The sequence below is a fragment of the Oryzias latipes genome, chromosome 3 (assembly GCF_053564925.1).
Source record: "Oryzias latipes strain Hd-rR chromosome 3, Olatipes_Hd-rR_3.1".
Taxonomy (NCBI): domain Eukaryota; kingdom Metazoa; phylum Chordata; class Actinopteri; order Beloniformes; family Adrianichthyidae; genus Oryzias; species Oryzias latipes.
Window position 1 is genome coordinate 31,643,069 of NC_136239.1, and position 20,849 is coordinate 31,663,917.

A 20,849-nucleotide genomic window follows, 5' to 3' on the forward strand; every position below is an offset into this window, starting at 1 on the left:
CTGCTCTTTAAAAGCAAGCTAGGCTTGTATTATATTCACTTTACCAAGCCATTATCCTCCACCACACTGAAAGGAAGAGATCCATGATTCACATTAAGGGGGAAATCGATAGTTTCCCAAAAGAAAGATCAGGGCTGTAATGGTATTGTATGTCAGGTTTACATCTCTGCTTCTTATATTCGCATCAAGCATGGCGGATTATGGTGTATTAAAAGGTAGAAAAGGGGTGGCCTGCACCTCAATGTTGCTGTCTTTTGCAACTGCAGGGCGCTGAGCCGTTGAGGAAATTCAACAGTCATTTTCATGGAAATTTTTTTCCAAACAGCAGCCTGTTCCATTAAACTGAACACTGACTTAAAACTGAAACTAAAGCCAAGCTATCAAATGAATTACATGAACGTTGTTGTCATTTTGGTTGATAATTGGATCAAAACCTCAGAACCTAATAAAAGATGAGACTTTCAACTGAATACCTTTCACATGTTGTACACCATTTTTAAACATTGTAACATTTGGAAAAATAACACTACAAAGGCTGCATAGGGGAGTTTCTGTTGAAATTCTTGGGGGGAAAAACCTGACCCTTTATTCTTTTTTGCAACTTTATTAAAACTATATAAATATATTCATGAAGCCAGCAGAGGACATTTAAAAAAAATTAAGATCTAGGATAAAGTCAGTGAACCCTCACTGCCCTCATTATAATCTTAAACGTGACTGGGATCAAAGTATTTGTTTTTGGTCATTTTGTGTCAACACAAACATGAGCTTTTAATACAAAAGAAAAACCATCTAATCAGAAGAAAACATGTTTCACATACTTTATACATAGCTGTGATTTCATATCTGCCCAGCAGTTTTATTCTGATGTCTTATTATATTTATCTGATGGAGGGAACTGGGAAAGTTCCAGCTCATTTTTCAGAGAGGATGTGTTTTGCATTTCAAGAAGATAAAACGACAGCTTTTCCAATAGATAAGAGATTCTCTAATTTTGCATAAGAAATCACAGCCATTAGCAAGAAAACACACAAATACAGGAATCTTCTCATGTGCAACTGCAGCATTGGCTGATTATTGAGTATTATCAGATAGAAGTCATGGTTTTATTTCATCATATGTGTCAATGCAACAGTAAGTAAAAATGTGTTTCACCTTTACAGTTGGTCCAGAATTTTGCTCGACTTTCTATGGGAAACTAGAAAAAAATACTGCTTTTTTTCTGTGTATTAAGATTTAACTGTTTTTAGGCATTAAAGTAGCAGTTTTTCCCTTTAAAAATTTGAATGTACATGTGTACCATCACTGATACCTGATAGCTGGTTCCAGCTTTAGGTTTGTTGACTTGAAATCAGTGGAGATCACCTTATTTCATTGGTTTCATTTGTTATTAACTCACCACGAGAGGTGTTGTGATTGTATGTTAGCTTTTTACTATTGTTTTGTGTTTTAATCTTTTTATAGACATTGGAATAAAATCTATTTTAGAGAATGTTAAAATATTTTTAAATTGAATTGGTTTTGTTTGTCTTTTGGTAATACTAAAGGGTTTTATTCTTTTGCTGTTTCATGCGCACTAGAGGTAAATATAAAAAAATAAATTAGGTTTGACTTAGAATAGAAAATTAAATTCTGAACGATTTGCAACCAAGTCGAAAGTGTTTGATGAAAGCACTGGGACAAGAATACAAGTTTAGCTTACTGCTTTTTGTTCTCAGCCATGAACACAGCAGGTTTTAGTTGTTTTTCTTTATTTGTCCCTTAGTTTTCAACTTTATAGTTTTAATTGTTCCTGGTCAGGTTTTCCATCTTGTTGACCTTTTTGCTTCTGTTTTACTTTCCTGCCTCATGTTTGTCACATGCAGTGGAGCCATGGTCTTTAATTTTTTTTTTTAAAACATGGCCTGAAAAGATTAGGCACAGGAGACCCCAGAGTCTAGTCGGCCATAGAACCGTTGATGCATCCCAAGGGTAAAGAGAGAGGTGGAGAATTGAGTACAGGAGGGCTTAAATAACAGCCTGGAACGAGTGATCACAAACAGTGGTCAAATTTAGAGGAAAGGAAATGGATATTCATCGGCTTGAAAATGCAGGTCGAACACCTATTGAACCAAAGCAGTGAGGAAGATAATGAGTAAATGAAATACATGAGTGAAAGGGATGCCAGCCTAAGGCGCTTTAAAGACGGAAACAACTGATCTTCCTTCGTGAAATACTGCTAAAGCTTCACTGCAGCTCATTGCTACCTGGAGGTCAAACCCAAGGAACAAATTGTGCACATAGGTGTGTTAACACATGGGAGTTTACCCTGTATTTGTCATGACGCTCCTAAAGTAAATTTTAATTAAAAGAAAGACGGGGCTTGAATTATCTAATACATTTCTTATCCCCTTCAGCAAGAATGTTTTTATTGGGGAGATTTAAAGAGAGATACTCTTAGCAAAAATAATTTGACTGTCTTTATTGTATAGGATCTGGCCTATAGTAGAGCTTTTGCAGAATTCCAATAAAAATAGGGTTTTTGATGTTTTTTTTTTTTCATGTTCTAGTGTCATAATTGCCTTTGTTCAAATCATTGTGAGTCAAAAAAATAGAAGAAAAAAAAATATAGATATATATATGATGTTAGAAAACGATGTAGCAGTGACTTAAGTGCTACAGTTGGGGGGCCACAAGCTCCCTGTTGTGCTCCAATCATTGCATCCCACTTGTGGATTACTAAATTCATGTAGGTCTTCATTTTCTTCGTCTGAGCTGGCATCTGGCTCAAAACTGTATGGCTGGATATAGCTCCAATATTTCTCGCCATTTTTTGTTGCATCTGTAATGTCAGGTTGGGGATGTGAGGGGCTGTAAGCTAGCTCAAGAGTGTAAACAAATGAATGATAAAAAGTCAGGGTAGGCTTACTCCATGCCGAACGCTGTAAAAAAGATCAAGATGACTATAGCCTAGACACATATTAGCCACCACAAACCTTTAAAACAAGAAGAAACTCAAAAATGGCTCTCATTAAAGCTTTTATGGGATTTCTTTTAAGATTTTTTCTTCACTCGTTTAAAAATAAGTTTTCTGTTTTTGAAATCCGATCCTTTCCAGTGCTGAAAACTTCATTTTAAGAGTTGATTTTGTACATTTTCACAGTAATTCTTCTGGTGTCAATAAAAGCCAGATCTTAGAGGCTATTTGCATTTAGAACTAAAGAGCTATGGAACAGCCGTCTACGCTTGCTGCCTTAATTCGTCTCACTGTCATTTCTTCTCTCAATCACGGAGATGCCACAGAAATTACAGACGGGCCAAGAACCCTGCTGCGAGTGCAAACAGTGATGGGTATCAGTATTGACATAAGTCTAAAAGGATCAGTTAGCCCTCTCTTTACCCTCCAGGCCGCATATTTTCCTCTTCATACAAAGGAGACTCTCCACCCCTCTGAGTTTCCTCTCTGGCCCTCTGCGAGGCAAACTAGAAGCATTACTGCTTAATGCCCCATAACATTCTGACATCACCTTTCCACAGGAGAGGAGGACACACTCGATTTGATGGGCTAATTGTGTGTGGCATAATTAATCAATGTCTCCTGAACAATAAATTCCCACATGTACACACCCCAGTACCACACGAACGCTTGGATAGAGGGATGATTGAATTTATATTTTTTCCCTATTTCACTAAATGATGTAGTCATTAGTGGAAGATGTTTTTTTTTTTTTAATTTTTATACTTAGTTATTTCTAAGCAAAACCGTTAGTGCTGCTGTTATTAGAAGTAATGCCTCAGACAAATTCGACAGTAGAGCTATTCGACCAAAATAAATGAATGTGTGGAAACAATGTGTTATCAGATTTGTATGATATTTTTGGGCTTCAAAAACTAGGGTATTCTGGAAAACAAGTACACACAAAAACACATTTACATTGTATTAAATAATAAAGACTGATGAGAGGCTTTACTGTCATCTACTGGTTTTCATGTTTTGTTTTGTTGTTTTTTTGTTTTTTAGTAATGTTTAGACTTTGTAATCTCAAATTTTAATTTAGGTTGTTTTACCAAAAGCCAATCAGACTGGACCAGAGTTTTATAATCATCACAGTTGGTTTCTGTTAACCTTCCCCTTAGTGGGTTTAACCCAATATAACCAATTGTTTTATGTTTGATACAGGCATTTCTGAGACCCCCCATCTCATTAGGATGATCTGGACTTCTGTTAAAAACCCCTTTGATGTAACTTGGTCCATGTTTTCTGCCCTGTAGTTCATTTGATAATGAACCTTTCCACTAGAGGCAGTATAAAGGCTTTTCTTGCCTATTTTAAGATTGCCAGTTGCATGAAATCTCAAAAACACATTTGAAAGGAAATGTTCAAAATTTTATTGTGAGAACAACTCCTCTATTGTTATTCATTCTTAAATGACTACTTGCTGTATTGAAATAAAGTCAAATTCGTTAAAGATGAATTCTTTTTAATCCAGTGCACCACGTTAAAGAATTTGTGGATCAATTTTAAGATTGTGGGTAAAAAAAAAAGGCGCTTTTTCCTCCTGAACACTCATGTCAATATTTGCAGCTTAAACTAACACTGTTGTGAACAAAAATTTACAAAATAACCCAACGTATCACAACTGATCTATATTTCATTTAAAGTATATTGCATTGAAGAAAGAACATTTGGATAAAACAAAAATGGATATTTCTATTAACTCTTTGATATAGTGAGCTTTACAGGGTTAAACCCATATTGTATTGTTCCAGGCCAGATCCTCGTTTGGCTTCATCTTTTTTCCAATTGATGTTTTAGCATTTCTACCCTTTTCAAGTTGCTGTTCAGTTAAGTATTTAAGGTTTCTCTTGACCACTTCATGCCAATAACTTAATTAAATAAAAATATATTCCTTGGTGCCAATTCCATTAAAGATGATGCTAAAATATGGGTTAAATTTGAACAGCACTCGTGTGTCCATAAGTACTTTTGATGACAATTGAGACATTCTCTAACCTATTGTAGTTTTAAATGAATCTTAATGAGCTGCACCAGTTGGTTAGCAAATAGACTATCTTCATTTTTTTAATGTCAAACAACAAAACTAAGTTTTCTGTTAAGCTTAATTTATCAACAAAGGCCTTTAAAAAAGCTGGAGCCCAGCAGATAGAAGACAAAGAAATGAGTGAGAGGTTGGCGTTGGTTATACCGTGATGCTGAAGATGACCTTAATGATAGCTGATGACAAATCAGACTTTAATGCTCAGCTGAACAGGTGATGCTTGCTTTGAAAGAGCTGCCAATTGGTATAAATGGCTGCAATTTAGCCAAACGATTGATGACAAAAGGGCCAGAACACACCAAAACAGTGTCAACTCCACAGTTATTCATCACATTTAAATAACAAACATTAAAAGAGCCATTTTAAAAGGTTACACAAATTCAACCCTGAAGCTATTATCCCTCTTACGTTGGTCTGATTTTTTATTTGACCAATGCAGAATTACTGCAAGGTCCAGAGAAAACATTTCCATTGTAACAAGTTAAAGCCACAAAGATATATAGTGTTGACTTTTACATGAAGCTGTTTTTTCTTTAGATTGTTTTTGTCAAACAGAACTGGTCGAAAGTCCTAGAGGTCAACAAAAAGATTAGATTGAATAGAATTTTGATCAAAATAATGGGTCCAAGGACCACAAATAGAAACTGATTTCAATTTATTAATTCATCACAAATAAGTTCTCATTGGTAAATGACCAGGTTATTAATGCAGAATGTCACTGCAGCTTTAAGGTTGGATGCAAAATATTCTACCATGTTTTCAGTCCCTGATGAATTACAGGATGTCAAACTGACCTGGCAAGATAAAAGATCCCAAGAGTTCATTTCAGAAAAGACACTCCAAAGTAGGAGCTGAAGCGCACACGCATATATATATACATATTTTTTTTCGTTTTTCTTTTAATTCCATCCCAATTGATTTGGAGGTTTATAAATTACTGACCACTGGAGGAGATGCTTGTTCCAAGCGCTCCAAAGGCTTATAAGATGCAGCCTTGCACACAAAGCTCAGTGTCTGAGAAGATAGATCTCTTTGATCGCTGCAAAAAAAAAATCAAAGTGAAGAGAATTACTTAGATCTGGGGGAATTCAAACATCCATCTATCGCACTGACACATGCATTCCTCTCTTTAATCTATGTTTTTATGTTTAAATTCTAAATCTATGTTCATCACAGAAAATCTCATCATAAATTTACCATGTTTGGTTTTTTTATTATTTTGTAATGCAGCACAATTGTTAACTTTCACCTTAGGGGTAATTTGTTATGACAAGAATAAAATATTAGGTCATCTAAAAACAAGGAACATTTTCATTTTCAGTCATCTGACAGCCCTAAAGACATTTATACTACACCCAGAGGATTCTGAAGGTGAAAATAAAGACTGAAGTTGGGCAGCATGATGACTGGAGTTTGCTCCGCCCATCTTCGCAGCCAAAAATGAGCAATTAGATCAAATGAATTAAAGAATTTAGTTAAGTTAACCTATCTGCTTGCCATTAAAAAGAATCAAAAAAAAAAAAACGCCTCGATAATGTCAAACTCTCTACTAAAATTAAAAACCAAACTTTCCCCAACACAATCAGACTTGTCTTTGAAAGAAAATAAAGCAACATATAATGGGTACATTTTAAAAATAATCTGGTGGGACACTGGCATGAATGTATGATTATAAAAAGCAGGAACTAGAATGGACATAAATTATTGAAACACAAATAGGAATTTTATAACCCTGTGATCCCGGTTAGATCAGCTCTCTTCACCCTCGCATCCACTATAAATATTTAACCAATCAAAGTTGTAACCGGGTGGAAAAGACAAAGTTAAGTTAAGGTGATGAGTAAAAACGATCTGTCCCTGAGACTGCTAGACATAGATCACAAAACATACTTTACGCCTGTCTTACTGCACATTTGTCAACATTTTTGTAATTTGAATGACTCAGCGTTAAGACCATCATGCAGGTAGAGACTTCTGCAGGTTCTTCTAAGTTTGGTAAATGTTTTTACAAATGCACACCTGAAACTGGAAAAATAAGACCACAAATTAACCTTAAGCAAAAATACAATTAATCAAACAAATTCACATTTTATGGTGAAGCTGCATTACTGCAGGATCAGTGCCAAAGATTCAGTTTTGAAGTATTTTTCTTTGAGGCAGTGATTTTCCTCTCATGTCCTTTTTAATAGGTTCGGAATGCGGTCAGCTAAAATAAAATGTAATATCAGCATTCTGGGCTCACAAAATAAAAGGTTACACAATACACATAGTTCTCCAAGTGTAGCCTTGAATGCAACTTGTAATTGAATTCCTTTTAGGGCATTTTAAGCCAACTTCTAAAAGATTTAAAGACAGTTTGACATCGGGGGGTATTCCAAAAAGTAGGTTATGTGAGTTACTACGGTAAGTTTGAGGCTAAGGATCTAAGGAAATTTAAGTCGTATAAACAATTATTGAGTTGGATAGACATAAGAAATTAGGTTGAATAAATTTAACTCAATTACTTGTTACCAATTGAATTAATTCGTTTAAGTTGTATAAGTCGAATAAGTGACAATACGTGACAATAAAAAACAAAATGATATAGAAACTCATGCGTTTACTTTGTCCGTTCTTTTTCTCCAAGCAGAAACTCTTTATTTTGCTGATGCAGCCGTGTTACTTTTTTGATGGGCGTATAATCTTCATTCGCCGTCACTAAAATCTCTGTCCCACTGAAATGTAGCGCTCTCTCTTTTTTTTCCTCCACGCGTTTCCATGGTGACTCTGGAAATCGGCGATCCATTGAGAATGTCTTTATGTACTTGCAATGCACGCACATTAACCCAGGGTTACCAAGTCGGCGTTATTACGCTTACTCATATCCAGATATGTTTATTTACCTCCCTCAAATAACCTAGAAAAGACTCTCTTACCTTTCTGCAGAAAAGTGTGCCAAAGGGTATGCACCCTCTCACGTCTACATTCCTCATAGATTCAGTTGATGCGTCCATTGAGTACTGTCCCACAAGAAATTGAAGAGGCAAAGCTGAGCAAAGCTCACAGCACAGCTTAAGTATGGAGGCCATTGGCGAAGCCATCTGAGCTGAAGTAATCAGCAGATTGATCACACCTGAGGGTTATGTGCATTCTGTGGATTTTCTCAACAACAACAAAAAGAGGATAAACATTGTTTACGGGTTTTGTTTTGTGTGTGTGATTGGATTTCTTTATAATTGATTCAAAGGGATTTTCAATGCTCTTAAAATTAACTTTTGTAAATTGAGGGTGGCACCCTTTAGGGAGGGGCTTGGCTTAGCTCAGCAGAGAGCTGGGGGCTGGAAGACAGTTGAGATGGAGGCCTGAGGAAGAAGCAGGTGGGTGTGGTCTAGGCGTAAAGCAACACAACAAACTGAGGGTTGTAGGTTAGTATTAAGTAGCAAGTACAGTAAGTATTGGAGCAGGAGGAACCTCACGAATGTATTTGTCCTCATTGTTTAATTTCTTTATTTCATTCTAAGGTTTCAGCTGGGAGTTAGGCAATAGAGACACTGATGTAAACATTTCTTATTATACTATTCTGTGTCACCTTTTGAAGAAATGGACCCCTAACAGTCATCTTTTTGTATATATTGTATTTTTTTAACCTTGTTGATTTGTCCATCTGTCCATTTACTTTCTAAACCCACTGTATCACTTTTGAGGTTGCTGGAGCCTGTCCTGACCACTGTTTGGCAAAGGTGAGGTACTCTCTGGAGAAGTCCCCAGTTTGTCGCAGGGCACACTATATCTCCCACACACACTCACACATGTACACCTAGGGACACTATTAGGTAACCAATTAACCTATGAAGTATGTTTTTAGACTGTGGGAAGAGCCGGAGTGCCCACCAGCCCACCCATGCAAGGGGAGGACACGCTCACTCCACATAGAAAGTTCACAGCCGGGATTTGAACCAGGGCCTTCTTGCTGTGAGGCAAGAGTGCTAACCACTGTGCAGCCCATTATTGACCTTTTTTTTGATTGGTGCCACATCTTGATATAAAAAAATTTTAGATGGACAAATAGTACTATTTGACAATTTTTAGTGATTGATTTGGAAGTAATTATTTATATGATTTTATTTTTTTCTATTGATCATGATACTTTTACTGAAATGCCATTACAATAAGGAAGGACAGCAGTCAGAACATGCAGAAAGCTTTGCATGATGCTATATCTAAATGTAACTCAGTATCTCATCAATAGTGGATGGTGGTAACCTTATTGTCTGATGCTTCTTTGTAGCTTTCAAATCCAGGCACCTTTTTGTGAGAAATTGAGTTTTATTTTTATTTTCTTCAAGTCTTCAAGGAAATCTTGAAAGTCCGGCTATCAATTTAAGACACACAGGAAAAAAGAAGACTTGGAGTGACATTCCTTTTAAAAAGCTTCCATGTGCTTTTGAATTAAAGAGGTTATAGAAACATTAAAGCTGTGGCCTTCAGGCTTCGACAACAATGTGAAAAATCTGTTAGTTATCACGAACTCTTAACTGCAATTGTTGACGCACAGGAAAGATCTAGGAAACTCATTTTCATAGAAATAATCAATTCAGAATTGTTGCTTTCTTTTACTACAGTCAATTTGTTTTACCTGTTATTGTTCTAAAAGCAGAGTGCAAGCTAAAGTCTGCTTAGATATGCTGAAGACCGATCTTTACCATGTAACCCTCATACTAATTAGATCCTTCATTGGGGGGAGTCAGCTGAAGTAAACGCGTGAATGAAAAAACAGGGGGTTGCATCTCTCTTATTACAACACAAACCACGTGTCACCTGCTGTTCCATCGGGTGTTTATTACAGCCGCTGAGTATCAGACTGTCTGGGGGAGACCATAAAGGTGATTACATTGTTTATGAGAACTGATTTTCAATCAGGCAAATGCAGCAGAGTGACTTTCCTCTTGAGCACAATTCAGCCTTTCAAATGCTGAGTTATAATTGCAGCTCATCTGAGAAGACTCTTTACATTCTCACTCTCAAGGTGTACTCTCAGCATTTTGGGTCCCTTTTTTGTAACTCTGCGTGACTTAGGAAGCTGGAAAACGGAGAATAAAAGTTGCTGAAGCATAATGTCATTCCCCTCTGGCAAGGGTAGATTAAACTTCAAACAAAGCCAAACAGAAAAGTGGAGTTTTTTTCTGCGTTTTTTTACCTGCACAAGGTCAGGTGATTTTCATGTTGAGCTGTTAAGGTGTACCTTCATAGTATTCAGTCCTAGTGTGGCAAAATGACATAAAAAAATGATAAAGGAAAGCAGAAACGTCATTCCACACAAGCAAAAAAAAAGGAACAAATGCCTAGAATCTGACAAACCTGACAGAGTTGTTTCTCTAAGTCTCAGTTCTTTTCAATACATGTATCCACACACATACTGTACATGCGCACATGCCCACACTTATACACACGTGCACTCACATGCACTCCAGCACTTCTCTGCTCCTCTGTTCATTTTCATCAAAACATTGCAGATGAGGTCTTGAGCTCAATTAATCATTCCCCAGCCCTCCTGCACTGCACTCATATTAATCACCAAGCCCACCAAACTGCAGGGGCTGCTTTCAGACAACTTTTTTATTCTGGGAGTGCTTGTGCTGGCATTTCATGTGTAGACATACTTACATCCAAACAACAGGGCTGGATTAACATTGCTCTGTGCCCCTGGCGAAAAATATCTAATGGCCCTTCTCCATGCCGAAGGACATGGGTAAAAATCTATTCTTGTTAAGTGATTGTTGGCTTCAAGGTATGTTAGACGTTTTGAAACAGTTTTAAGAAAAAACGGAGATACTATTGAACAAACCAATAATAATTTAAGTAACCACTGATGATTATCACCATGTATGATGAGAAGGAGGGAACTATAAGTTTAAACACTTTATATCCTTCATGCCTAACTACTCCCAATCTTATATTTATACTTCAGTGTTAGATCTTTGTTGCTTTGTGCAACAAAGACAGCAACAAACTAGCAATTTCCTTCATAGCTTCAAGAGATGTGAGTTTGAACACAATTTTTCATGCTACATTATTTCTGTTTAAATTTCTCCTTTGCTTTTTCAGCCTTTAATGGCTGGGCGGCGGTTTAGCTCAGGCGGTAGAGCAGGTCGTCAAACAACCGAAGGGTTGTGTGGATCGATGCCCGCTCTCCCCAGCCAGCTGCGGCCCCCTGAGCGCGGCCAGTCTGCAGCTCACCGCTCCCCCCAGGGGACGGGTCAAATGTGGAGAACAATGTCCCCATTGTGGGATAAATAAAAGTGAATTAATTAAATAAAATAAAAAAAACACCAAAAATGTAGCCAGCGACACCTAAATAACACACTCCCTTACAAAATACCATAACTCTGCGGTCGTTTACACAAACAACGTGGATCAGCTGATTCTGATTTGGAGAAAAGCGGCTTTTGTTTGTGACAGAATTAGCTAATGTATGTTGATTGCGTATGCACTTCACTGCTGTGCAGGGTAGCATCAAGTAATTCATGTCGACCCATGATCGTAAAATTGCAGGTTTGATTCCCGCCTTGCACCCATGTGCCTAAATGTCCTTGGGCAAGACACTAAACCCCACCTTGCCTCTGGTGGGAGGTTGGCGCCAGTGTTCGGCAGCGGAGCCGCCACCAGTGTGTGAATGTATGTGTGTGACTGGGGGCCTCATTTATAAACGTTGCGTACGCACAAAAGAAGGCGTACGCCACTCTCTACGCAATAGTTGATATTTATAAAAAGCAAACTTGATGGGAAAATGTGCGGTCCTTCACGCAAGCTCTGACCCAGGCGTACGCACAAAAACGGGTGAAATGAGAAACGGCGACACCGTCGGCAGATGGAAGAAACACGTGGAAGTGAAAATGACAATACTGCCTCTCAGAAATAACATGAAGACTTCACAAAGCAAGTCTTACAATTAACAGCCTACACGAACACCTGTTTGATCGATCAGCAGTCAAACAAACAAAAAAAAATCAAACGAAAATTACAACAGAAATTCAAATGAACACTTATTTGCAATAAGAAAAATGAAATATATTCTGCAATATTGGCATGTTGTGCAATTCATCCTCAAAAATAATATAGTTAACAGAACAAAATAATGTACAAAACTGATATTCTCGTTAATGTGTCCGTCTGGCGGAGCAATTATAGGTGCAATTAGATAGACAGATAGATGTATTAAGTGTCCACTGGGGAAAGTTGTTTTCATAGTAAAAAATTTCTTCATAAGCTACGGAATTATGGTATTCATGCATATGCCTTTAGTTTGTTTTATTTTTGATAAAACAATGTATGGCGTATGTCTCGAACATTCAGAAAGCAACAAGAAATTACATTTGCGCTGATCAATTTCCAATTTGCACGTCGATTATTACCGACATCTGCAGCTTGTCAGATGTAATTAAATGGATGGAAATAAAATGCCCCATCACTATGCGTAATGACGCACAATGGCTGATCTTGCGCTCTTAGAAGATGTGGCAAATGGAAGAATTTGGAGTGAACGCATCTTTAGACAGCAAGAAGACTTGCTGGCAAACGAGGACGAGTGGCTTTTGAGCCGGTTCCGACTTCCTCGAGCCGTCCTGTTGGACCTCTGCGGGCTTTTGGGCCCGGCGTTACAGAGGAGCACTCGGAGGAACCACGCGTGTCACTCGGTGCATCTGGCGCTCCGGTGCCCCCCCGCCGGTGGCAGAGACACTCTGGCGATGGAGCGCTAGACTTTTTTTATGCCTCGACTTTGATGTCCGACCATTTCTATTTTATTTCGGGCATGGTCCGAGGTTGTGAGGCTACAGCTTACAGCGTCTGTCACCGTTTGCCACTCACGTGCCTTTTTGGCATTAGTAATGCCCACACTATGCCCTCCAAACAACACTTTTCTCCTCTTTTCCACCTCGCCAACGATAACTTCTACTTCACATCGAGTGAAATTACGTTTTTTTGATTTCCTCTCTGTGTTTGCCATGGTTTCACAATCAATGAATATTCATTTGTGGGTGTTTCACAGACTATTTATGGGCAACTATGGGCGTGTCATGAAGCCGCAAAAGCTGCGCTGCATTTAGAATTGGTTGTGATTTATTAAGGGAAAGATGCGTAGGATGTGCGTGCGCACGGTTTTATAAATCCGAATATTTCTGTGCGTACGCACGTCCTATGTTTCATCCGTACGCCACTTCTGACGCAAATCCTACGCAAAGTTTTAAAAATGAGGCCCCGGGTGATTGGATCTGTGACTGTGAAGTGCTTTGGACCTTGTAGTTAGAAAAGTGCTATATAAGTATATGACATTTACCATTTACCAAGATCCTCTTTGGCTTCCCCGTCCAAACCAACATCTGGCTCAAATATGTTTGTCTGGATAGCCCAGATTTTTGCACAAGGTTGAGGTTGTGACAGGGCTGTAAGCTAGAGGGAGAGAGTGTAAACATAGGCATCATGGGAAGCGTTGGAGTGCTTACTCCACGCCAACAGTCCCGCCCACAACTCAGAGGCGAATTTCTAATAGATTCCTGCGACTCTGCAGAAACTATGTCACAGAAAACGGCACAAAGTTTCAATTTTGGCTAAAAGTGGCATTAAAATTAAAAGACCACTGTAAAACACTTATGGAACAGATCAAAAGATGATTAGAGTGGGACTAAGCCATGGGTACTTTATAAACAGCTATACATAACACTGACACCATTTTAAAATCTTGCACTGTATTTACAATATAGGTCTACATGGAAACAGACTGTTTTTCTCTTTACGGTCCAGTAAAATAGACCTTGTTTCTTTCAATGCCTCTGGCTCTGGTCGCCTCACAACAACAGCTGTACTCATCCAGGATGACCACTAAAAAATAAAAACTATTTACAGCAACATTTGCTGCTCGGTTTCAGGTCTAGACTGTCTTTTGACATTCTCTTCTATTGTAATTATTAGGAACTGTTGATTAAAAAAACAATGAAAAAATAACATCATTTACAGAAAGTATATTATTTTTCATTTCAATGTGATCTGTTTCCTAAAAAGAATATTTATATAACATTAAAAGTAGATTTGTTTCTCCAAATCTGTCCTAATTTTTTGTCCATTTCTTTCCAACTTTAGTTTGTTTATGTTAGCATGCTAACTGTTGGTAAATCCTTCTTAATATTAAACTGCAACGAAGCACCCACACACTCTCAGGTGTTTCATGAGTAATTGGCAAATATGTATTTATTATTCCCTGCCCTCCTAAGCTCTGCAGGTTTGTTTTTGGTTAATGGAGGTAGCTAGAAGAACAGCTTGAGAGGCAGAGGCAGCTTGCTTAATTATAACAAATATGTGACTTCTTTTTGTCCTTACTCAACCTTGGCAAAATTTACAGCATTTTTCTGACTCCTTGCTTCCCTGAGGCACAGAAAACACCCATCTTTGCCACAAATACCGGCTCAAAGTACAAGATAAATACTTATCTTCAAGCAGCTGTGAGCATGTAAGGAGAGTAAATGACTCAGTTCATCAGTGCAGGACTTTGTGGCCTCAGATGCAGTGAATCTTTCTGTATTAAGGAAGCCGAGCATTACCATGCAGTGAAAAGATGTATTTATATTATGTCTTGAGAGTAAAATATAACAAGGTAAACCTTAGTGTAGCCAAGAAACCAAACCACTTAACATTGAAAGTAAGGAATCCACTCTTTACTGTCAATATAGTGTGACACTGTAATTATGAGATAAGGGACTGAATGTGTTTTGTGTAAGTTCTTTTGAAAATACGAGCATGGAGCAACCTTAAAATTTAAAATGTACTTTTTGCTTGTGACCCCCAAGTTGTACTTCACTTTCAACCTCTAGGAGGGTTTAATTTAAAATAATATAGCCAAGCATTTTAAAATTTAAAATTGTTCCTAAATCTCTACACTAAGACACTGAAACCGGAGTAGACTCACTTTACACACTTCTACATTTACAATGACATAGTCTGGTCCTTATTAATGTTTAAAATAAAGAAAATAGCAAAACCAATCAAACTTCACAAAGTGAAAGACATTTAGCACAAGCTAGAGTCTATCAATTTTGAAAAATGTGACAATACTTCCTTTTATTGATTTAAATAAGTAAAAAAAAACAATTGATTTGACAGTGACTGAGATAAGGTGAGAAGCTAAGTCACCTGGAGCGGCGTTGGAGTATAGCCGCTGCTCCTCCAGTTTGGAGAGGAGCCAGTTGAAGTGACTCGGGTATCTGGTCCAGATGCCCCCTAGAGGCCTGCATGGGGAGGTGTACTGGGCATGTCCCACCTGTCCTGCAGGACACGCTGGAAACACAACGTCTTTTGGCTGGCATGGAAACGCCTCAGGGTCTCCCCAGAGGAGCGAAAGGAAGTTGCCTGGGAGAGGGAAGTTTCCGGAATTAACGGAAGAAGATGGATGAATGGATAGCATCAAAACTATTTCAGCAATACTGCTATGAAAGAAGGCTACTAGACACTGAGTCAGTTTGGGCTTCAAGTTCCATGCAGGGCAGTCACTGTCTTCTTTGGTAATAAATCTAACTCTACCAAAGTGTGATTTTTGTTTTGGACAAAAGCGTTGGCTATATACTATCAAAGATACAAAACAAGAAAACATATTTGCTGTGTGTTTGTGTGTGTGTAAACAGCTGCAGAGTCATCTACTTAGTCATCTTTGCTTTCACTTGACCCTTTGAAAAACAAATTGTCAGTTAATTTTGGAGTGTGGAGTGTGTGTAGATGGAGTTTGTGGAGATGATTAACTGAAACTCAACCAGCCCTGCATGTAATATTCCTGATCAGTCATTTCTACTGCTTTACGGCCACTAAGTGCCTCCCAAATGGTACTGTGTAATGAAGAGAAATTATGACTTTTTTCATAATATTTTCTTTTAGTATCTGTTTCCTGAATATGTCTAAGACTTAATTTACCAAAAACATTTCAACTGAACCAACCAGCAGCAATACCTTTAACTTTTATGTCATCAGAGATCTATAAACGTCCTTAATGTGATCAAACAAAAACCTGCCTAAAATAATTATGCCTTACTTACATGAACACTTTTAGAAAGCTACAAAAATTTAAATGTGTCATTTCCACTGAAACAGAAATTTTTTTTTTTATATAATATATCTCAACAACTAAAAATATATCCAGGATTTGCATTATGCAAAGAGGAAGCTACACGTTAAGAACACGAGTGCATTCCAGATGGACAGACGCAGTGCTCCATGGTCTCTTGGACCCCCATTTTTATTTATTTTTTAAGCAAAGTGGAATCAGATTTAGTGGCCCACATGCAAGTGTTAAAAAAAAGAAAGTTAGTGCCTGAAGAAATGAGGGTGTCTCTATATCACATGAACCAACAACAATAGGAGACAGCAGTGATGAATTTAATGAGACAAAGGATTCAAAGGGCAGATGAGTGTCCCATATACCAAATCTTAAAACACAGTGCTGAGGAGTGCATTTACAAACACTGTTGCAAAGTCATTTGTAGGAAGATTAGCTTCTTTGAAAACCCACTAAAAATCATCAGGTGACAGCGTGGTCTAACTTGATCATCTTAATTAGTCTACATGAATGTTCTTACAAAGAACCCTTTAAGAGTGAGAAACAGGAGTAAAATTACCCTAATATTTTTGAAACTACAGATTGTAAATATTTTGTCGGCTCAAAATGTTAGAAATGTTTCAAAATCAACCCCCTGTGCTTGGAGCTGCCAAAATACTAAAAAAAAAAAAAAGACAGAAAAAGTCACAACAGCTACTTTACTGACGTATTGGCAGCCGAATTCCATCATGTATGCACTGTTTTGTTGCAGTCTGAAAATGGAGCTATGGGCATTTGTTGTTGCCTTTGAAACTGCTGCAGAAATTGGAGGTGTGAGGGGGGGATTGCTGCCAAAATTAGAGGATGTGTTGCTGAATTCCACTTTAAGGGATTGCTAGAGGGGGCTAAAACGCCTTAAATAAGGTGACAAACTTAAGTTAGCAACAATATTTGCATCTGGTGATGAAACAGATGACATCCCAAGCAGGTTTTCTGCATTTGCATGAAGACAACAGGAGGCAGACAGTACAGATTTGTGGAAGCTAATTCCAACCAACACAATTTGCTGTTTTGAATCCACACTTTGTGCAGCCATAGACACATACACACATATGACGTCTGGACATGGCTGCTCTTTGGCTTTGGATTAAATCTGCTGCATGACTACAACTCATTTAGGTCAACAGAGAGCCAGACTATATGAGAAAAAAAAAGGTTTACCAAAATAAAACACAAGCTCATTTAAAAAAAAGGTTTGCAAACGTGCACATTTGTTCACAAAAGATCAATTATACACAGAAAATCAATGCCATCTTGAATATTCTCATGATATTGGCTGAGCATTTTCTTTTTACATTTACTTGAAGTTCAACTGCTTGATTTGTTTTATTTATGTTTATTAAATCAGACAATACTTTAGACATAAATTCATTAATCTAATCACTAGCATTACTAATGTGTGTCAATTGTTTTTTTAAGCAAAGTTTTATTTTCAACATTGATGTAGACCTGAAGAAAAGTTAAAAACTTCACTCAAGTTTAACTTTTTGACTCACTTCAGTTTTATTTAAAACTCAAAATCAATAGAATGATATACACTGATTTTATTAAGTTAGTTTTTATTATTGCAGTTTTTTTTTTCTTTTTTATGGGGGGGGGGGGGGGGGGGGGTTATACCAAAGAACAACTCACCAAGCAGGTAAGGCATACGATCCTCCAGGAAAGCAAACAAACCTTAATCAAATTTTTGCAGAGGGAAACCCTTGACAATAAGAAGGTTAGCTCACACAGTTCTGTGAATATTGGTTTTGTAATGTAGTTTGTTTTAATGGTTATGAGAAAAGAAAAAAGAAAAAGAAATTAAGTCTAATGCTATTTATGATAACTGCTCCTTTGAGCCATGAAACGGACACTGATCTATCAATCAGCTTTAGCAGCAGTTTATTGTGTGATTACTTATACTTAAATATTACTTAAAAACTCTTTTGAGCAAAGTCACTCTGATCCTAATAATATTTTGGATCGTCTTACTTTCATACTTCATATAAAACTCATAAAACTTACGACATAGAACTCATAAAAACATAAAAGACTGACTGTGAGTTTGAGTTTTCTCCTGGAGTTTTGATGTCTTTTGTTCACGTTTCAGCGCGGTCAAAGTTAGTTGATATTTCCAATAAATGTGATGTACACTCTGATCAAAAGAGGGTTATCCAGGTGTGGAGCACATCAGATTCACTTCCTGTGACGTCATTTCCGGGTGAGCTATTCCCAGTGCTATTCCCAGTGCTAGCTGTGTGACTGCTGTCCTCTTGTTTGGCATTAGCCTTACTACTATTGCTTACTCTAAGGGTTATCTGGGTTAATATTCACATCTAGTACCTTTTATTAGCGAATTCACCACTGTTAAACCGCTTGCTGTTCACTTTTCTCATTTTGCTAAATAAACCACTTCTCTTTACTTAAACACCGCTAGCCTTAGCTTAGAACCTAGTATGGCCACCACCACTCCTTCCGCCTCTCCTCCTCTCTCCTGCCCCATGTGCCATATGTTTAGTGATGATCCTGCCTCCTTTAGTGAAGATAGGGGTAGGTGTGTTAAGTGTAGTCTTGTGTTAGACTTGGAGGCCAGGCTGGAGCAGTTAGAAGCGCGGCTCCGCACAGTGGAAGCTAAGCCGGCTAGCCAGGTCGTTACTCGTAGCGCGGGCCGCGCTACCAGGGCTAACTTAGCTAGCACCCCAGCGCCCTCCCAACAGCCGGGAGACAGTCAGGGGTTTGTACCGGTTGGGAGGAAACATAGTGCTAAACGCAAAAACTTAGAGCACCCGAGACTCCACGTTAGTAATAGGTTCTCCCCCCTCAGCGACACACCCGCTGAACACTCAACTCTGGTTATAGGCTCTTCTGAAGTTAGAAACGTGGAGCTCCCAGCGGCTACTGTCAGGTGTTATCCGGGGGCCAGAGTTGGTGACATCGAGGGGAACCTTAGGATGTTAGCTCAGAGTAAGTCCAGGTTCCGTCGAGTCGTGATTCACGCAGGCGGTAATGATGCCCGACGGAGACAGTCAGAGGTGGTTAAGTTAAACGTAACTTCGGTGTGTAAACTGGCTAAGACGATGTCCGACACTGTAATTTTCTCTGGTCCCCTGCCGAACTTAGTCAATGATGAAATGTACAGCCGCTTTTCATCATTTAACCGCTGGCTTTCTAGATGGTGCCCAGAAAACGGCGTTGGTTTTGTGGATAACTGGAGCGCGTTTTGGGGGAAGCCCGGTCTCATGCGGAGAGATGGTGTCCATCCTACTCGGGACGGTGCCGCTCTTCTTTCTAGAAACATTTCTGCTAGCCTTAGTCTGTTAACCTGACAATCCAGAGACGAGACCCGGGCGCAGAGCAGCAGTGTAAAACGCTCCTCTGAGCCTCCCTTAGGGTTAGTGCCGGTGCAAAACCCATGCAGGGAAAGTCAAGCAGGTCCTAGCTTTAGCTTATGTGCTGAAAGACAAATGAAAGGAGCGCGTCATAGAAACCTTACAGTGACAGACAGCAGTTCTCACAAGCAGAATTATGATGTCATTAAATGCGGTTTATTAAACATTCGATCCATTTCCTCCAAGTCCCTCTTAGTCAACGAGTTAATTACTGATAACAATCTTAGTCTTTTAGCCTTAACAGAAACTTGGCTCCATCAGGATGACTATGTTAGATTGAATGAAGCAACCCCCCCCACTTATGCTAACTATCAGAAATCCAGGATTTCAGGGAAAGGAGGTGGTTTGGCAGTAATATCACAGTCTAGCTTACTTCTCAGCCCTAAAGTTAAAAATGCTTATAATTCATTTGAAAGCATCATATTGTCTTTAAGTCACCCAAACAGGAAAACTCGAAAACCTGTTTTACTCATAATTATTTATCGCCCCCCCGGCCCATATTCAGAATTTTTAACTGAGTTTTCCGACTTCCTATCGACTATTGTCTTAGATTCTGATCAAATTATAATATTAGGGGATTTTAATATTCATGTTGATGACCCCAGTGACTGCCTAGGAAAGGCTTTTGCAGCTTTATTAGATGATGTTGGTTTCACCCAAAGTGTGAATGAACCCACTCACTGTCATAAGCACACCCTGGACCTTGTTCTAACCCATGGGATAGAGATCAGCCAGCTGAGTGTCCTTCCTCTTAACCCCATCATTTCTGATCACTTTCTGATTACCTTCCAGCTTACACTGGAACATCCTTCTCCCCCAGTGAATAAGAAACAGCTTAGAAGAATCTTAACTGACCGTTCTGTGTCTGAGTTTAAACACACAGTTCAGCCAGTACTTAGTGATATTCTGAGAAAATACTCTGAGACCAGCTCCCATAGTATCAGTCCTAGTATAAATGACCACTTTGTTAATGATGCCTTACAAGCCCTCAGGAGTACACTCGATGTTGTTGCCCCCTTGAAACCTAAGTTCGTCAGACAAAACCGAGTAGCACCGTGGTTTAACGCTGAAACTCGTTCTCTTAAACGAGAAACCCGTAAGTTGGAAAGAGAATGGCGCCGCTCCGGTTCAGAGCAGTCTCTGGATATCTGGAAACATAGCCTATTAAATTATAAAAAAGCTCTGCGTAGAGCTAGAAGCCAGTACTATTCAACCTTAATATCAGAGAATGGAAACAATCCAAGATTTCTTTTTAGCACTATAGCTAAATTAACTCGCAGTCAGAGCTCAGTAGAACCACATGTTCCTGTTTCTCTCAGCTCTGATGAT

At 38.5% G+C, this 20,849-nt stretch overlaps 1 long non-coding RNA gene across 2 annotated transcripts in view; it reads right to left on the bottom strand.

The window, feature by feature from the left end:
• LOC144991002 (uncharacterized) overlaps positions 1 to 10,803 on the bottom strand; it is a 44,140-nt gene extending 33,337 nt beyond the window's left edge. Inside the window, exons 1-2 of one of the 2 annotated variants that reach the window (XR_013654894.1) lie at positions 7,955 to 10,803; positions 585 to 6,078 (exon numbers count right to left, since the gene is read on the bottom strand). This is a non-coding gene — a long non-coding RNA (uncharacterized LOC144991002). Of the gene's footprint in view, positions 1 to 584; positions 6,079 to 7,954 lie in introns of those variants that run through there. The other variant, XR_013654893.1, reaches the window with a different exon arrangement.
• Between the last annotated feature and the right edge of the window lie 10,046 nt (positions 10,804 to 20,849).